At 43.3% G+C, this 19,593-nt stretch overlaps 1 pseudogene; it reads right to left on the reverse strand.

Annotated features, from left to right (window-relative positions):
- Window positions 1-663: 663 nt before the first annotated feature.
- On the reverse strand, window positions 664-17,311 carry LOC117465183 (5-hydroxytryptamine receptor 3A-like; annotated as a pseudogene).
- Window positions 17,312-19,593: the final 2,282 nt, after the last annotated feature.

Genomic DNA, 19,593 nt, shown 5'->3' on the forward strand with positions numbered 1-19,593 from the left:
CCTTGAGGGCCCTGACGGTTCGCCACTGAATTTAACACATACATTTTTTTTTATGAACATACAGAGGAATATGAAATAGTATATTAAAATAACTAGTGCCAAGCACACCAGAAATTTCATCCATACAAATATGTCCCCACAATTGACCAAAGCAAATCATTGGTCCCCACAATAGATAAAAAACAAACTGTGTGTGTTTGTTTCAGGAGACAAATGATAATTTACTAGTACTTTTTGAAGACAGATAACCTTTATTTATCAAATTGAGAGCAACTTATTTTCACAATGGTTCTCTTAAGATATATAATCAGGAATGCATTATACAAAACAAGTATGAAATTAAAATGTTATGCAAAACACTAATACATCACATGCACTAAGCATACATTAAGCATAAAAAAGAGCATGCATAATTTGTATTGTATTATATATTTGTGTGATACTATGAGCTTGATATACGTTTTCAAAGCTAATACTGTACCTTCAGATTAACGACATTTATATTACATATAAACATCAACTACGAATCTAGACAACCTGTGATACATACACATTGTGCATATTAGACACTGAAGACATGAAAAGATTAGATATAGTCATTTTAGTGTAATTATTGAAATGGAAACAGACAATTGTGTTTTTATGATGTAGCAATAATCACCTCTATCCAGTGTTCCATTTAAAAAAGATAATAATTAAGAACAGACTTACCACTGTTAAATAGAAAATAAAGAATACTTTGTTGACTTTTTTTGCCACTCTGGTCCAGTAACCAGGCTTCGCCACTTCCTTGGTGTTGCTGAGGAGCAGGGACAATGTTTTCTGCATCTCTCTCAGCTCATCTGAGAGCTTCTCCAAGGCATGATACTCCTCAATCACCTTTCTGCTGTTTCCCTGCAAAACATATTTTGTAGTCTGGTTCACACAACTATGGATTGTACCTTTATCATCAGTTCTGTTTGCGATTTGGCATTTTGTGGCAAAGTGCAACTCAAATCTAACCTCTTTGGTTACAGGCAGCAATTCAGACGGAGTTTCACACACATCATAGATACAGCCGCATTGAGTCCATTCGTTCCCCTCTGAAAGGATATTACAATTAACCGGAATGTAATCAAAACAACAACTAAAAGACATCATAACAAGAGACCATTTTGAAATAGGATTACAACATTTAAGACGCTTTATATATAGGTCCGGGGCACAAAGAGGGCTTCATAATGGCCCCTTCTCCCCGATGGTGGAACCCATCGTCAAAATGGAAAATCGATCCTGGTCTTACCTTGGTGACTATTGTGGAAGTTGGCCTTGCTCCTCTTGTTACAGTCCTTGCTCCGACCATTATCTGCCTTGTTGTCTTGGGATGCTTGGGAGTCTTTTTCGATCAGATGCATCACCAAAATTGTCTCCAGGAGGCTTAGTAGCATCAGAGCAAAAATCCCAATGCAATAAACCGCTGAGGGAGAAGGCAGCAGCATTAATAAAGAAAAATAAACACACATTGACAGTCCAATAGGAATGACTCTGAGCTGCTTTACCAATAAGAGGAATCCTGTTTGAAGAGGCAGGGAGAATTTCATTCAGAATAAGTTGTAACACAGTGACAGCGAGCAGCACAGTGACCTTGAAGCTGAGCTTCTCTCCCCCACTGTCTGAGATCAGGAAGGAGGCCAAGTCTAGACACAGGAAGAACAGGACAGGTACCAGGAAGTTGACAATATAGAGGAGAGACCGCCTCTTCATGGTGATCTGGGAAATAAATGTTGGTGTCAGATAGTTGTTTAATCTTGAAAACATTTAAATAATATGTTAAAATAACAATGATATGTGTTCTTCTAATAAAGAACTGTGTTTGTATAGCACCTTTCATACAAAATATGCAACACAATGGGCTTTTATATAAAGGTTAAACTTTCTTAAAATAAACATAACATTAGGAATAGAATGCCAATGCAGCATGCACATTTACATCAATGCAGCTGCATCAAAAAGGTTTCTTTTCACTTCTACTCTGTTCTTATTTTTCTACATCAGTGTTTTGGATTTGATTTTTAAGACCAAAAAGTATTTTTCTTCGAGTACATTCTCTATCAATAGGTTTATTTGAGGAAAAACCTGTCAAATGGACTCAAGAAAATATATTTCTGAGATACAATTTTATTTACATTTTCAGATCAGATAAAGTAGCAAAAGTGAGAAGGATATAAATGGAAAAGAGAAATATTGAGGACCAAAACGTGAAAGAAATAAGGAAAGGTTGATGGACAGAACATTATGGGGGTAATGAGGGAATAAGGGACATTTGGTCACAAACTGAAAGAAAGAAAAGGATACTGTGTACATCTGTATACGTACAGTGTAAATGATGATGTCTTGGCTGATCAGATCGCTGGCGTTGTTGGTGGTAACGGTCATGTTGAGAAACAGCCATTCGTACTGGGTCCGCATCACGTCACGGGACCACTCTGTGGCCTCTGTAGAGTTGTCACTTGGCTGGAGTCGAATGTCCTTTGCTGGAACGAAAGATAAATGGACGGAAAGGTGGTTTTAGATGAGAATGGATGTAAAGTGCTGGGAGTGGTTGAGACAGTAAGCCATTGTAAGTTTGATTCACAAGCCAGTAGAGGCAGCAGGACATGCTTTGTTATGTTGGAAATACGGAATAAACTATTTAACATTAAAACCAAATTAACTTGATCTGGTGCAAATAAAGAGGGTACATCTATAAACAATGTTAAAACTCATTTGTTGTATAGATATTAATGTTGATAACATTCACACCCAAAAAGCATGGTGAACAAAAGGGGTTTCAAGAGGTGTTTGAATGGGTTGTCAACATTGTTGCAGAGCCCTCGCAGTAAAGACAATCCACCCCAGTTCATCAAATGGAGAGAGGGTACAGCAAGAACTACAACAAGCGAGGGGTGCTGTAAACCTCAAGAGGAGTCGCAAGCCGCCTTCACCCTGGGCCTTAACAAGCTGAAACTAGAGGCGGTCTTGCTACACCTCCACAGAGGCACTTGAAAGATGTCCCGGAGGATCCACCCACAATGTGAGAGCGTCTATGACCTGCAAAGTTGAATCCCTCAAGCAAACTCTACACGTTGGCAGGTGTACAAATATCCATTATGAAAATGTGGCGGAACAGACTGTTTTTAATGTGAAGCACTGGAAAATTATGGAAAAAAGTTTAGTTTTTTGTATTAAAAGTTGTAGCATGACATGATTGAGTTCATTTGCTGACATTGCACACGCAGAAGTGTGACTTTTGCTTTGTTTAAACACTTTAGGTAGCATTGCGACTGGTTTATTCACAGGCCGAGTGCATCATTGCAAAGACAAAAGGTGGCAGTTTTTCTCTCCGAATGAGTCTATTGGACATTATATTCACAAAGCTGATTTGTATGATGCAAAAAAAATGCTGATTATTTTTAACTTATTTCCTGCAATGACTCACCAGTTTCAAGATTAATTGTTGCATTTTTTTTGCTACCTTTCTCGATCAATATAGTCCACCCTGAGGAACTTCTTTCTTCAATGGACCATCATCATTGGGCATCTGCATAACATTTGCTCGATTTCCCCATTAAAACTGTACCTCACCAGTTATTTTATGAATGAACCCCCGATATTCATCCCCTAAAGTTTACCTCATGTCACAACAAACTCTTACAGAACTCGCCATGCTCTCACCGGTGTGTATGATAGACTTGAAGGAGAGGTTGCAGTTCTGTATGTCAAAGGGGAACTTGTAAATGTGCATCCTGCAAGTGCTGACCAGCACCTGGTCGTTCTGGACTTCAACATCACCTTTATCATTGATGGTGAGATAAGGACTCGGAGGGGCTTTGTCCTTCTCTGTCCTGTAAGAGAACACACAGAGACATGTGAACACAAAAACACAAATGATGGCAATTGATTCAGGACTTTTTCAAAATAAAAGAAGGAGAAGATATAATTGACAAGGATTATTTTACCAAATTAAAAGTCCATATGCATCCCTACTTGTACAGTGCCTTGCTGAGATAATACTATAAAATAATTATTTAAATAACGGTCCAGATCACAAATATGACTTGGTCACAAGTCACAAGTGTGTGTGTGTGTGTGTGTGTGTGTGTGTGTGTGGTGTGTGTGTGTGTGTGTGTTGGTGTGTGTGTGTGGTTACACTTACATTTCCTCATAGTGATATCTGGTATCCACAACACTTCAGCAGGAAGAGAAACATTATCAATTCCACAAAACTGATTTGGATCCCAGGATATATATTCATTGTGCCACCTCTACAGAGGAAAACAGAAACAGGATTCACGGTAAACATAATATATCATTTAAATGGTAAAACATTTCCAAACAAAAGTTCCTTCAGTATTCATCACAGCACTCACCATGACAGTCCAAACAATAAGGGATGAATTTCTGATCTTGTCTCAACCTGTAAACAAATAAATAACGAGTATATGTTAGGTCTGATTAGGGCTAAAGTGAGTTTAAAAGAGGTCACCGGTGAAAGTTGAAGATAATAAATTATATTATTTGTAATACATGAAAACCTGCAGAGGTCTTCCCCTGGTATGGCATAGTAATACAAATCTGGGCTCAATCACACTTGTTTACATTACACATGGTGACTTAGGCTCAATTAAAGGTAAATATTACAAAAGCTAATAAGATTATTGTATTCCTTATGTTCCAACTAAATGTTAATCAATTGCCATATTTGTAATGTTATTTAGTTTATTATAGACACACGTGAATACAAGGTAGTATCTCCATTCAAATTTGGAGAACAGAACAACGAACCAATTTGCTTGTACTGCATTTCCTCCTTAAAAACCCTGAAGATTGTTCAATGAGCTTTTTCGTCAGAATATCTTTTCACAGTTCGGGAAAACATGAAAGCTTTCACTTACCACATCCAGAATGGCATAGAGCAGCACTTCCAGAGAAACCCGTGTGGGGCGCTTGTAGTTTTTAACGGGGCGGGTCATTGAGTACAGCTCATTGGTTTTGGTCAGCTGCAGGTGGTTTAAAACATCCTGATAACTGCAGTTATTCTCAGGTAACACCCCATCTACAGCAAAAACATCAAGACATTCAGAAAATGACTCATTACATAATAAGGTAATGTGGAAACATGGTCTTTTAAACTTTCCTTCTAAATTAGAACTACTGGTGTTGGTCTGGACATTCAGAGAAAAATGACATTATTCTCTGTGGGTAGGTTTTCATTGCTTCGGAGTGAGCAATGCTTCATCAAACCAGAAATAAACACCATCTCACACATATCTGCAGCAATATCCTGTGGTTGTGGTCACTGAAAGGCCATTATGAGATGGGCGTTGGCAGAACTGCAGGGGTTTTATCCAACCGGTCTACTAATGACTTTCGAAAGTGATCATTATTACAGTAATTCAAGTTTAAATGGGACTCTCCTTCAGAGAGATATCTGCTATTAACGCCAAATTGCATGTTGTTGAAATCATGCACCCTTTTCCGGCTCATATCCCGGTATATAAACCTAATTATGTAAGCAAAGTTCTCTAAGTACACTGTTTTTTTCTTTTAATGTTCCTATAATAAGCAATTTTTTAAATTTCATTAAAAAAGAAAACAAATTATATATTTACAATTTTGATACTTCCTTTCTCTCTTTCTTTCTTTTTTTTATTACATTTTGGTATTACTCTCGAAACCAAAAAAAATTCTTTAAATGAGCAGAACCAGAGGACTGTCATTAAATAAATAAACAGGCTTACCTGTGAGGAAGAGCAGAAAGATTAAACCAGTAAGCATCATGGCAGCAACAACTGTGAGAATCCAAACAGAGTGAGATGTCTGCACAGGTAATGTCGTCCTCTCAGTACTGTCTGGAAATGTCCCCAAGTCTCCCACATACCGGAAGATGCTGATGTGTCACATTATTATGACAGCCAGACGTGGTCACTCCCACAGTGGTTATCCCAGGATTCCTCTGTGTTCTCATAGAGGAAAAAGAGGCTGGAGACTAAAGTGGACTGTAATGATGTTTAAGTAAGTAAGTGACTAATAAACACTTTGCATACTCCAGACAATGTAATACATATACAAATAAATACATATACATACAAGTCCGTAGCACCTAATTTATTATAAAGTTAGTACTATTGATAACATTATATACACTTGATGATAATGTTCTAAAATATGTGTTACCATTTGTCCGGATTTGAATACACTTCATTCAAGATAACACATTTCATAAAAATACATGTTGGTTTTTATTTTGTGATCTTCAAATAAGAGTAAAGTTCTGGAGCTACCTTCAAAGTGAAATCACTGCTTGATTATCAGATTTGTAATCATCACATTTGAAGAAACAGAACCTTTAAAGGTCCTCTATTATACTGTTTTTCATAAATATATTATAGGTGTCAGATATATACAAAACATGTCTCTGAAGTGTTTGACTCCAAATACCAAACAGATCGTGCATTGCAGCATCCCATAATCCCCTCTGTTTCAGCCCTGTTTCCAAAGTGCTGATTCTCTGTCTGTTACTTTAGATGAAAATAAGGAGCCCCTCCCCACGCCCCTCTGAGAGATATTTAGTTAAAAAGAACACAATGGTGCTCTAGGAGGAGATTCAGGTGATAAGGGTGGGGGGGGGGGGGGTTACCTTGGTTGGTTATTGGCTAATGGTTACACAAGCCAAAAAAACGTTATTACATCATAAAGTGGCCAAAATCTGATCAGCTCATTTTCAGACAGGTTTTTATATAAATGGATCAGGACAAAAAGTGAGAGAATCTTTTTTCCTGAAACTTTCAGAATCTCTTTCCACATGTTGATGTATAAAAAACATGAAAAAGTGGATTTTGCATAATAGGTAACCTTTAAGGCAATATTGAGAATCCAAAGCATAAAAAAAGGATGAGCTCGCCCTCTTGTGGCGGCACACATACTCCAGCCAGAGGACGCTGTTGGGGGGAAATCTGGTGAAAGAAGTCAGGGACACATTAGAACTATTAAATGACTTGATGGATACAGAATTTTTTTTTATTTCCTGTTAGTGTAATCATTCAAGAAAGGATCAGGAAGCATGATCAGATTTATGATGTCACATAAAGGAATGTTTTTTAGGAAGTGTCTGATTAATGATTAGGGCATAATTAGAGATGAAATGATTCGATACGAAGTTCTCATTCAATTCTTCTGTTATATATTGTGGACCTTTTATGCTTATCATACTCTTTTTCTATTAATCATGTAAACCTAAGAACCTTAATGGTGAATAATAATAATAGTCGACAGCCACACTGGGAGTTCTGTGAGATCCTAAAATGAATTAAAAACAATAATTGGTTTGCACATTCCCTCTAGATTATGTTATTATGATGTGACCACACTATGGTTTGTAAGGGAAACTTCTGTGTAGCAGCAATGCAGTGGGAGTCACCGACTCAGGAAAGAGACACGGGCAGAGCAGGAGCTTTGATGTGATGGAGATATGAGTGGACACCTAGTCCGCTTTTTCAAATCTCTGTGCGTCCCTAAACAAGCTGATATATTACAGGAAGGAATCCAGAGCATACAATTAACCGATAACAATAATCTACTTAATGGTAATAAGACAATGCAATACAATCAAATACAGTACAAAATAAATACAGATCTGTGGGATCCCACATTTACCTGATACTCACGTGAGCCAGCCAGCCAGAGGGAAGAGAGCGGGCACACAGCGTGCTTCCTGTCTAAATACCTCGCTTACAAGAGGAGGAGTTATCTGCGCCTCCCTTCCAGACCTCCGTGATTGGCTGCCCAAATTATCATCAACACCTCACATCTTAAGTTCCCCAATCCCAGTAGCTCAGCTTCATTATCTCCTAGATCTGAATTGACTGCATGTTAACTCCTCACCTTCCCCCCTTCTTCCTTTCTCCTCAAAAAACCACATGTTCACAGGCCCAAAACCAGCTCAGTTTTCTACACAAATCATTTTCCCCCTTTTAAGCTTCTTCATAGTTTACTAACATGAATACATACAAATATTTCCTTACAATTCCCCCTTTTGCACTCTTAAAAAAGAGTGCAACTTACACAAGGCACTTGAAACATAACTATTGTCGCTCCTCTCCACTGTGTTCATCTATCAACATTATATTTAGAGCCCTTTAAACATTTGGAAACAGCCCTTCATAGCAATTTCTTATGGCAGAATGAGAGGGAGACCAAAAAATGTCAAAAAACTGCATCCTTGTCTGCTGAGTCTCCATACTTGTCCTCTCCGGATACAACTCGAATGGTTTCATCAGACCATCTCTGAGGGCAGGATGGGCTGGTTACACGCAGCACATTTAGGCGCCAGGACCCTGTGGTAGTCTTTCAGACAGTAGATTTTATTCTCAGTGTCCACAGTGAAGGCCACTCCGTCCAGGCTCTCGTTGCAGATGACGCAGCGGAAGCAACCGGGGCGGTACGACTTCCCCAGGGCCTGCAGGATCATGTCCATGATCAGATGTCCACATGCGTTGCACTTGTCTGCAGACTGCTGGAATCCAGAGTACAGAAAGTCCTCTTCACAGAAAACCCTTCCTGCGTCATAGTAGAACGCCTTCCCTCTCAGCCTTCGACTACAGGCGCTGCAGGTGAAGCAGCTGTCATGGTAGAGGCTGCCCATAGCTTGGCAGGCCTGGCTGGCTCCATACACCGTCTTGTTGCACTTAACACACATTTCTGTTTCCGCGGAGAGTGGAGTCCCCTGTGTCGTCCTGGCTTGCCGTGTCTTTGTCCCCTCTGATCCGCTGACGGCGGCTTCTGGGCAGCCTGCTAGAGAGATGTCTTCCTTCTCCTCCGGCTTGCTGATGGCAGCTTCCGAGTCGCTGCTGAATAGATGTCCTCCCGATCTTCCTTCTCCGGTCCGATGATGATGCCTCCTGGGACGACTGCTGGATGGATGTCCTCGAGGTCCTTCTCCTCCAGTCCGCTGATGACAGCATCCGAGTCGACCTCCATGACGAGAGCCAGATCCGTCCTGATGTCGTCTAGGGTCCTCGCAGGTGTTTTCCCCCGCCGCACACTGGCTCCCGTGGTACGAGCTGTCCCCCTTTCCTTGTAGGCGGACGGCATGGGATGTCCTCTGGGTCACTCGGTCGGGGCCGGAGAGCCTGGGGTTGACAGTCAGCCTCCTGCGTCTCGGGTCCCCCTTTTGGCGTCAACAACCTGTGTGGAGAAATCTGATACAAATCCCTCAAGCCTATGCTCCGGGCTCTGGGGCCCTCGGCGGTTTGACCCACCAGTGCGTGGCCACTTGGAGCCTGTGGGGTGTCTTAAAACAACAGACGTCTGTGCACAGGTTTTCTAAATTAATTGTGCAGCTTCAGAATCTTAATACTTGGACTGTGCCAACTAAATAAGAACCACAACATCTTTAGGTAAACTAAATAACATATTTCAATAGCTCCGAATTTCTGACAAGCATCTGTGTTTATTTTAAAATAAAATCCTTGAGATCTCATTAAAAATCTAAATATGATTTGAACTGCTAATGTTTCTGGTAAAGAAACACACTAATGTTATGGATTCAAAAACAACCAAAATCACAATACTAACAAAGTGAATGGCTTCCTGGTGATACTGCTTCTACCCGTCAGTGCTTAGATATTATCCCACTGGAAAAATGAATACAGAATTCCAACAAACTGTCATCAAATGTCTTTCTATTATGAATTTAGATGAAATGTATATCCCCATAATGACCTAAACAATAAAGTCTATGGCTTTTACTTCTTTACCAGGCTAGTTACATGATGTTGTCTGTTGAAACATTACTCACAGGTCAGCTTCTTCAGTATTCCATTCTGGACTTACATCTCTCCCAGCAGCCCCTTGGCCACTGATTCTTTATCTATGTTACCTGCTATAACTCAATCAATATTATAGACATGTCAACCTTCATCAAACAGTGTGTTATCCCCAGATATGGAGCAGGTCAATTCTAAAACTGTCAATCAATGGTCAGATTGAACAATGGAGTTGGGCCAGCCGGTTCCTTTCAGTCCCTAAATGAAAAATGTACATTGTAAAGTTTACACTCCCCCTTTTTTACACATTATCTCATGTGTAAACAAAATCCTGTATGGGAAGAAAACCTTCAGGTCATAATGGATTATAAGATAATACCAAACCTTTTTCCCAAATGTACATCCATCATTTCCCCAGTAAACACTCCAGTAAGTGTTTCTCTCCATCTTTCAGTCCTAAAAGAAACAGAATCTTCATATTTTAGTTTGAGCTTCACATTCTGCAAACCGCCACCTCCTGTGGGAGTGAAATATCATCAAGCAGATTAGATACGGTTTCCCCTTTTGTGCAATGTTAAGAAACCTCTCATTTCACACATTATTATCACACAAAAATAATGTGTTAGTCCAAAACATGCTTGATTAGTCATCGTTTTAAATCATGCAGTTGCACTGATCAGGTGCAAACATACACTCACTCACACTGTCAGGTTGTAAAGTCAGGTTTGGTCAGGTTTGGTCAGGTACACCTCAGAGTCAGTCATTGAGAGTGCCTTCCCAAGTTACCCTGTCGGTCAGGGTCAAAGGTCAGTTGGTCTCAGTCTTTTTGGCCATGTGTCGTGCTCTGCAGAGACGTTCCAGCACAGGCCAGCATCCTCCGTCTATAAAAATCTGTATATATGGAGCACCATCATTTATTAATTCACAATTACAACTATAATGTTCAAGATATCTCCAACCCCTCCTTGTTGTTTCCCACATTCCCTGAAAAGTGTCTAGCCAAAAAAAATGTCACTTCCTTATTGTACTATTACTGCAATTCATTTACACCTAATTAGTATTAAAATGACTAATAGATCTATTTCAGAAACATGTGTACATCACTATCTTGTGTCAAAACATTACTAGGATCTGTAAAGATCTGCTATGTATTCCATAACTCATTCTATCAATGTATCTTCAATTCTGGTGCACTTAAAGAACAATGTTACCTTCTTTAACAGTGCGTGGAACTCTGGGTGTTCGAACATGCAACAATTACTCCCTACTGTAACAAATTAAAACACTACCAAATTCACACACGAATAAAAAGTCCAGTGCATACTTCCTTCATGCCCCCCCCCCCTTCCTATCAGTGTGTTTTAGATTTTCCACTTCACTTTAATAGTTCTCCTCTTTTCCGCTATTTTTTATTTACCAATTGACTAATTTATGGTCAATACATCTTCTTATCTTCACTTATTGATCAAGTCAATTCAAGTTCTTTACAATACATTAGTAGATACCTTGTGGAGTATTCACAATAACTAATCCCCTCTAGGATATGAAATCCATTCATCTTTACGCAGATACTATTTCCTGATCTATATTTTGTTCATGATAACAATGGTATAACAACCACACGTTTTACCCATAGCTAGTTTCTATAACAAGACTATTATGTGTGACATAATAATCAGATGTCTTGTTTGCTAACCAAGAATATTAAACTTTAACCTTTTCAGCATTCCAGACCATCCTATAAACAAGCAGCCTCCTATCTAAACACTAAGCATTACGGTTACTACACCACCAACCGGGAAACTCTTGCACAATTATGCTGTAAAATCATTGCATCATTCCTCCAGAACAATCTTAGACAAGCATGTCTCAAGATCTTGTCATAATGAGCACAGTCAGTGATGCGTTGTCCTCTGCAGCTGTCGTCAGTGGCAGGGTCCCCAAAAAAGCTAGGACCGGCCCTGGTCAGTGGGCTCCAAGGAAACTCTCCCTGGCTTTGAGATGAGGGAAGGCAGACACACATTGTCCTCTGTACTGCAGAAATCCCCCAAAATCGCAGTACCTCTTCACACCACTGTTGCCTTGACAACGAGGCACAAGCATAAGGTCAATATCTCCTCAGAGATGCATTCTTTGCACACTTCTTCTGTTCGCAGTGAGCAACTCTTCACCAACACACTGATTCAGAGAACCCAAAAGGTGGTGCAGAACTATCCAATGCTGCTGCAATCACAGCCATTCTACTGAGAAAAACTCAATTTAAATCTCTCTCCCAACGGGTTACAAAATAAAACGGCTGAGTGTCTATATGGTCAGGAATGCTGAAACATGTGAATGTTAAAACAAATCAATGGCAGTAGTCTACCAAGATTCTTTACTCCATTAAAAGTAGTAAAACCACATTGTAAAATCTCTTTTTATCTTTAGAAACCATGAGGAATGACAGTTCTCATAAAACACTATTCTTCCTTACTTCAGTTCTAAATCAAATGAGCCAGACAGGAAACCCCCTTAACCACTTGCTTATTCTATTATCTAAGTTGTGTTACAAGCAGGTTAGATCTGTAATGAATTAAAATCAATATTTAAAGTTAAATATATTGTTAAGCAAATTACTGTTTTATTGTGAAGGCATCTCTGGCGAACAGCGGCCTTTGGCTTTTATTTTGAAAGGCCGTTCCGGAACAGTGAGTTCGATTTCTAGAAACACGGCAAGTTAACAATCGTTCTAATGCATTAACTATAGTCGTGAAAGAGACAAGGAGGGGGAAGGCGTGTGGAAGCAAGCAATGAACTGAAAATGCCACCAATCCTCTGTTTTAACGTGATGGCGGACATTGAAAACCGAAGCGGGCATAGGCACCCCTGTCATATACTGAGAAGCGTCCAAAAACCCTTCTGCTTATCACTTAGGCTACTACTTTTTGTTTTATTCATAACCTAAAAATACAATTGTGATGAATAGCTTGCTCTTGTACCATTACATTTACCAACATAAAACAAGGTCTTTACTAATCAACAATGACAACCTACAGACAGCTTATTTATTTAAATATTCAAGCCTTTTCTTTAGCTCCCTGTTTGATTCCACTTAAAATCAATCTATTGACTTCGCTTTTATTTATCTGACTTAATTATGTGTTCACTTGTCTATTGTCGTCGTTAACGTGCTTCCCCCCCTTTCAGCCACTAGATGGCAGCAGCAGAGCACAAATGAGCTTCACTCTTCTGAGTGCATTGTCTGTGCTCACACAAGTATTTTAGGTAAAAATCACACAGATTTATTCCCCGTACAGTTTGTCCAGCTTGATAATGTGATGTATACGTCAGCCTTTCAAATTAATTTTTACAGACAAGGGAAACGAGAGCCGGTCCCGTCACAATTACGGTGACGTTTGCGTTCTCTCCCCTGAATTGAACAAATAGCAGACCGCTGGCACTTTAGCTTATGGCCTCAGTCTGCTATTGAACCTCAGTTTTAAACGGCGACTCGATCTAAAATATCGAGCTTCCAGGCTTCGTCGTGTAGGAATTTCACCTCCCAACCCACGAACTGCACCGTTTCCACGCCACTCAGGAATAAACTACCTGAGATCCACGCTAAACCGCCTCATATCCCGTCACGCAGGACTCTCTGTCTACCTTGCGATCAACGTTCACGTGTTTTATATAACTTTCCTAACATAGTAAAATATGCATTGTCTATTCCATTTTTAAACTTCAAAACACTGTGAAACGCCTACAGACAATCCTACAGTTTTTGTTTACCTTATTTGTAGTTGCAGGGGCCCTGCGATTGTCTGAGGTGTCTCTAAAGTGTTTGTTCCCGACCCATTCCAGTCGTCTGAACCCCTCCACAGCTCTGTTTATTCAGACACGTCGGGGCACCATTTGATGGAGATATGAGTGGACAACTAGTCCGCTTTTTTCAAATCTCCGCACGTCCCTAAACAAGCTGTGATATATTACAGGAAGGAATCCAGAGCATACAATTAACGATAACAATAATCTACTTTAATGGTAATAAGACAATGCAATACAATCAAATGCAGTACAAAATAAATACAGATCTGTGGGATCCCACATTTACCTGATACTCACGTGAGCCAGCCAGCCAGAGGGAAGAGAGCGGGACACAGTGTGCTTCCTGTCTAAATACCTCGCTTACAAGAGGAGGAGTTATCTGCGCCTCCCTTCCAGACCTCCGTGATTGGCTGCCCAAATTATCATCAACACCTCACATCTTAAGTTCCCCAATCCCAGTAGCTCAGCTTCATTATCTCCTAGATCTGAATTGACTGCATGTTAACTCCTCACTTTCCCCCCTTCTTCCTTTGTCCTCAAAAAACCACATGTTCACAGGCCCAAAACCAGCTCAGTTTTCTACACAAATAATTTTCCCCTTTTAAGCTTCTTCATAGTTTACTAACATGAATACATACAAATATTTCCTTACAATTGTCAAACACTGATGGTTTATTTGGAGTTTCGGCCGGAGAATTCACATCACAAGTCACAGCAGCCACGATCTGACTGCACGGTAGAGTTGCCACGTCAATTCTGGAGCGCCTCTCTCTCGTTAGCCCATTTCACTGGTTTCACAGAGAGTAATCAACATATTTTGATAAGATAGCTTAAACAGTTGGGCACACTGAGTTACTTGCGTCCGTCACTTATGGCCTCGAAGATGTCATACCTTGGAGTCCACAAACAACAAAGAAGGAAGTGTCCCAGTGCACCCACAACAATAGCCCTGAGGTTACGTACTGTAACCCAGCTTCTATGAGTATAGGCGCAGCCCTCTAAGGCTATCGCTATTGGGTAATCCCACTGCACGTGTGCAGTACTGACAGACTTAATCCACGCCCACCTATGACGTGGGCCCCACCTCCGGCCTCACTTCCGTATAAATAGGAAGATGGCCCGTCCAACTGCTCCCACACAAACAGCTTTTCTTCAGCTATTCGCGGAGCCAGTGGGGCCCGAACCTTAGAGGGCTGCGCCTATACTCATAGAAGCTGGGTTACAGTACGTAACCTCAGTTATATTTCGTATGAGCAGGATGTAGTCCACGCCCCACTGGTCCGTCCGTAACCAGAAGCACAAAAACCCATCTACTCAATTAATAACCCATGCAAAAAAGAAGGAGCATCACAGTCCCTGGAAATATAGCATTATTCCAAATGAATATTCTCTTTAAGGGAATGAAGGTGAATACCCGTCGTTTAAAAAAAGTAGAGATAAACAAATCCCACTTGTTAAACCTATAAAAGAGGGGCAAAAGGGGCAGCTCTCTGAATGCCGATAGGCAGGAGAGAGGGCACGCCGTTTAGTCCCTGACATTCCTCAATCTGACAGAACAGCAGTACTGAATGTGTAAGAGAGGAATGGGAGACATCCCTCAAATAAAAATGAATAAAAGAACAGGGGGAAGACCAAGATGCAGCAGTGCAAATGTCTCCCACTGTCATTCCTCCATGCAACGCCATAGAGGTTGAAATTCCTCTGGTGCTGTGCGCTTTGATGTTTTCTGGGGGATCCAACCCAGAGTAGACATACGCCTGTGACACAGCCTCACACAACCAGTGTGGCAGCCGCTGTGCAGACAGAGGCTGCCCTATTGAGTGCTCTCTGTAATGCCCAAAACAGGCGCTGCGAGACTTGCGCAACGTGGCTGTGCGTGCAATAAACATGACAGCACACGTACGGGACAGAGGAGATGAGATGTGGCTTCTTCCTCTGATGTGTGAGGAGGAGGGAAGAACCCATCCAAAGTGATCCCTCAATTTAAAAGAGCTTGTGATCACCTTTGGCATAAAAGCCGGTTTAAGGCGCAAAACAGCTGAACTGCCATCTCCTTGGATCTGGAGACATGACGGAGCCACAGAGAGAGCAGACATATCACTCACCCTTTAGCTGATGTGAGAGCCAAGAGCAGAGCTACTTTGGCTGACAAGAACTTCAGGGGAACCTGATCTAAAGGTTCAAATGGAGCTTTACTCAGTGCGCGTAACACTAAAGCCAAAACCCATTGAGGCGCTAAAGCGCGTGACACAGGTCTGAGTCTCTGTGCTCCCCGTAGAAAACGTTTTGCCAGAGGGTGACTAAACACCGTGCTGACCACAAACCTACGTGGCAAGATGAAATGGCAGCAGCATATGTTTTTACCGTGCTATAAGCCAATTCCTGTCCAGCAACAGCTGGATGGAACGACAGCACGAGGCAGGGGGGCCAACGGGGTACAGGCTTCTTCCCTACACACCACACGGAACGCTGTCCATTTGGCTGTGTGTAGGATGTGTGTTCAGCAAGCTGCGCTGATCGAACACTCCCCTGGTGATTTATGTAGGCCGCCGCTGCTTAGTTGTCTGTTCGAATCAACACATGTTGATTGTACAGCAACGGGACGAAGTGCTGGAGCACTTTCCATACGGAGAGTAATTCCAGCACGTTATATGGAGAGACATGTGACCCGGCCACCGTCCCCCCACTGCCTGCGACATGCACGTTCCTCAGCCTGCGAGAGATGCGTCTGTGAACACTGCGGTGTGTGACGTACTCTGCTCAGGGGCCACCCCCACTGACGTGGAGATTTTTCCAGTGGGTTCAATCCAAACCCACGGAAGGAGGAATGTACACCATGCGTCTCCTCTGACGCACGGGGTCGATTGCACAGGTCGAAATAAACCACCTGGAGTCTCCTCACTGTGAAGCAGACCCAGGGGGATCACCACGTGACCATCTGATATCATGTCTAACAGCTGCATCACGGAGAGGGCTGTCACCGCCCCACGGGGTGTTTGTGACGCACCGGAGGAGAGCTGTCACTTTCTCCCCTCTCCGCTGTGAGAGTCGCGCTCTCATGCGGGGGGCTGAGTTCAATTCCACTCCCAGTTAAAAGATAACCTGGGAGGGATGAGGACAGCTCTTCTTCCAGTTGATAATGAAACCCAGGTTTGACAGATGAGATACGAGCTGTATCGTCTGTAAGCCGCTTCCTCCCTCCCTGGAGCGAGCCAGCCACAGCCGGTCCGTTCCAGGTAAATAACACTCATCCCCATTCTGAGTAGCTGCTCCCACCGGCTCCACCCACTTTGAAAAAGTGCGTGGAGCCAGGAATGAGAAACACAGGAAATTCTGTGTTTCGGGATGATGGTTACGAGGAGGACTTCATCCTTCAGGACTATGGATGTGCACCTCCCTGGTGAAACACTCCAGCACCTGTTTGATCGTCAGCATGGGAAAAGGCCATTCCCTTGTTGGACACTGACAGATCGAGGATGGGTCTCATTCCCCCCGCCCCGTCTCCTTCGGGACCAGAAAATACCGGGAGTAAGAAACCCTGATTTTCTTTCCCCATGAGGAACCCTGGAAAAAAGCTTCCTTTTCAACCAGAGTTCCTGCCGCTCTGCACGGAGCGCGAGACACTGTTCCCGGGATGACAGGACTTACTGTATCCCGTAGAACTGCGGGGGGGAGAGGCGAACTGCAGAGACTACTCTCTGCCCATCCGCCTGCTCATCCATCTGTCCATCAGCCACACGCGCCGCCACCCTGAGTACCATCCAGTACTCTGATAGCGCCAGGTGTACATTCTCTGGATGTGCTGTGGTTGGTAGCAAACCACGCCAGAGCCCTCCACACGCTGCATTTCACACAGGCTCTCATTATGTCGCCGTTTAGGAGAAGACTCGTAAACTGCGCGTTCACGCTCAACATCACTAAGGGATGAGCGGAGATGTGTGCAGTGCTGTCCACCCGAGGTGTAAAAATGGCCCTCCGTGGGCTTATTACGACCGTGGGTAGGAGGTACGTCTGAGACAGAGGAAAATCCGTGCTGCCTAAACCCAAAAAGTTTAAAGGTAGACGGATTGAATAGTAAGCCCTGCTGTTTTATTAACCGATAAGTTAAAAAACCCAACCGGCTTAGGCAGCGAGCCATGCTGCCAAGTAACAATAGGCTATTGGCAGCCGGCTTATTAACCGTGGGGAGCCTTTGCTGCATATTATATTCCATCTGTGCATTGAACACACGCGCCGCCCACTCAGGCGCGCCAACCTGCTCTGGATGTGCTGTGTTGTCATGGTGACGAGCCACGCCACAGAGCCTCCAGACGCTGCACCTCCACACAGGCTCTCATCATGTCCACTTGTAACACCATTTCCTGTCAAACAACAGTAAAGCGCCGGCAGTCTCTCACAGAGCGCTGCACTCACTGCCATACCACAGTACTCATACTGTGAAATGATCTTACAGCCTTTCTCATTAACAGTAAAATACCGGCAGCAGAGACGCCAGCAATACACTGAAATTATACAGTATTCATACTGTTGAAACAATTTCAGCTTATTACTGTACACAATTTAATAATCACAGAAACATTCTGGTTATAGGGGGCTGCCAGTAGATTAGTGCCGAAATTCAGCTGAAAAATAACAGTAATTGCTTACAGTGTTTAAACCGGACACCGAGGTGCGTCACGCTCAACACCCCTAAGGGATGAGCGGAGCTGTGTGCAGTGCTGTCCTCACTGTAATAATGGCACTCGTGGGCTCATTACCGTGTGTAGGAGGTAGGTTTGGGACAGAGGAGAAAAACTGAGCTGCCTAAAAACCAATAGGTTTTAAAGACAGCCTATTTATGCAGCGAGCCATGCTGCCCATAACCGACAGGTTAGGGGCAGCCGGCTTACCCGGTGGGCCTTGCTGCTTATTATTATTCATCTGTCCATTGAACACACACGTCGCCATTCTGAGTAATATTCTGAGAGCGCGCGACATGCTCTGGATGTGCTGTGGTTGTCATGGTGACGAGCCACGTCAGAGCCCTCGCCGCCGTTGCCCGTGAAGCAACCCAAGAGGGGGCCGGACTGAAAAGCTGCGAGGGGCCCTCCACACACTGCATCTCACACCAGCTCTCATCCTGTCTCTGTTTAGGAGAAGGCTCGTAAACTGGACATTGAGGCGCGTTCACGCTCAAACCCGCTGAGGGAATGAGCGGAGGTGTGTGCAGTGCTATTCACACAGTGCGTAATAACAGCCCTGGGCTCATTACGGTGTTGTAGTAGGCACATCTGGGACAGAGGGAAAAAACCGTGCTGCCTGCTAACCGAGCAGGTTAGGAGCATCAGGTTTAACGTCAAGCCTTGCTGTCTAATAACCGCCCGGTTAAATACAGCTGGCTTGCCGCCACGAGCCCTGCTGCCTGCTGACTGACAGGTTACAGCCGGCTCTTGCACCTCCACACGCTGTATTGCACAGCGGCTCTCATCATGTCGCCGTTTAGGAGAAGGCTCGTAAACCGGACATTGAGGCGCGTTCACGCTCAAACCCGCTTGAGGAATGAAAGGTGTGTGGAGGCATATCTGTGACATAGGAAACAAGTCCGTGCCGTCTAATCAACCGCCAGGTTTTAAAGACAGCCGGTTTGTGCCGCGAGCCCTGTTGCCTAATAACCGACAGGCTATGAGGCAACCGCTTATGTCATCCGGAGGAGAGCTCTCCTGAAACCGGGGGGAACGGGGAGATCTCCTTAGGCGGCTGCCTTTCCGATGATCTCCGGGAGTTCCTGGAGAATACCGCCTATACGGCAGAGCCTAGATGGCGGATAGTGTCAGCCCGGCAGCCGAACCCACAGGCTCGGCCGCCGGGCTGACGCCGGGCCCCGCCCGGCAGCCGAACCCACAGGCTCGGCTGCCGGGCTGACGCCGGGCTGACACCGGGCCCCGCCCTGTCTCCCCCGTCCGGAGGAGAGGGAGGATGGGGCCGGGGAAACCACATAGTGATCCGTGAAGGGAGGGGAAGGAGT

The sequence above is a fragment of the Pseudochaenichthys georgianus genome, chromosome 19 (assembly GCF_902827115.2).
Source record: "Pseudochaenichthys georgianus chromosome 19, fPseGeo1.2, whole genome shotgun sequence".
NCBI classification, from domain to species: domain Eukaryota; kingdom Metazoa; phylum Chordata; class Actinopteri; order Perciformes; family Channichthyidae; genus Pseudochaenichthys; species Pseudochaenichthys georgianus.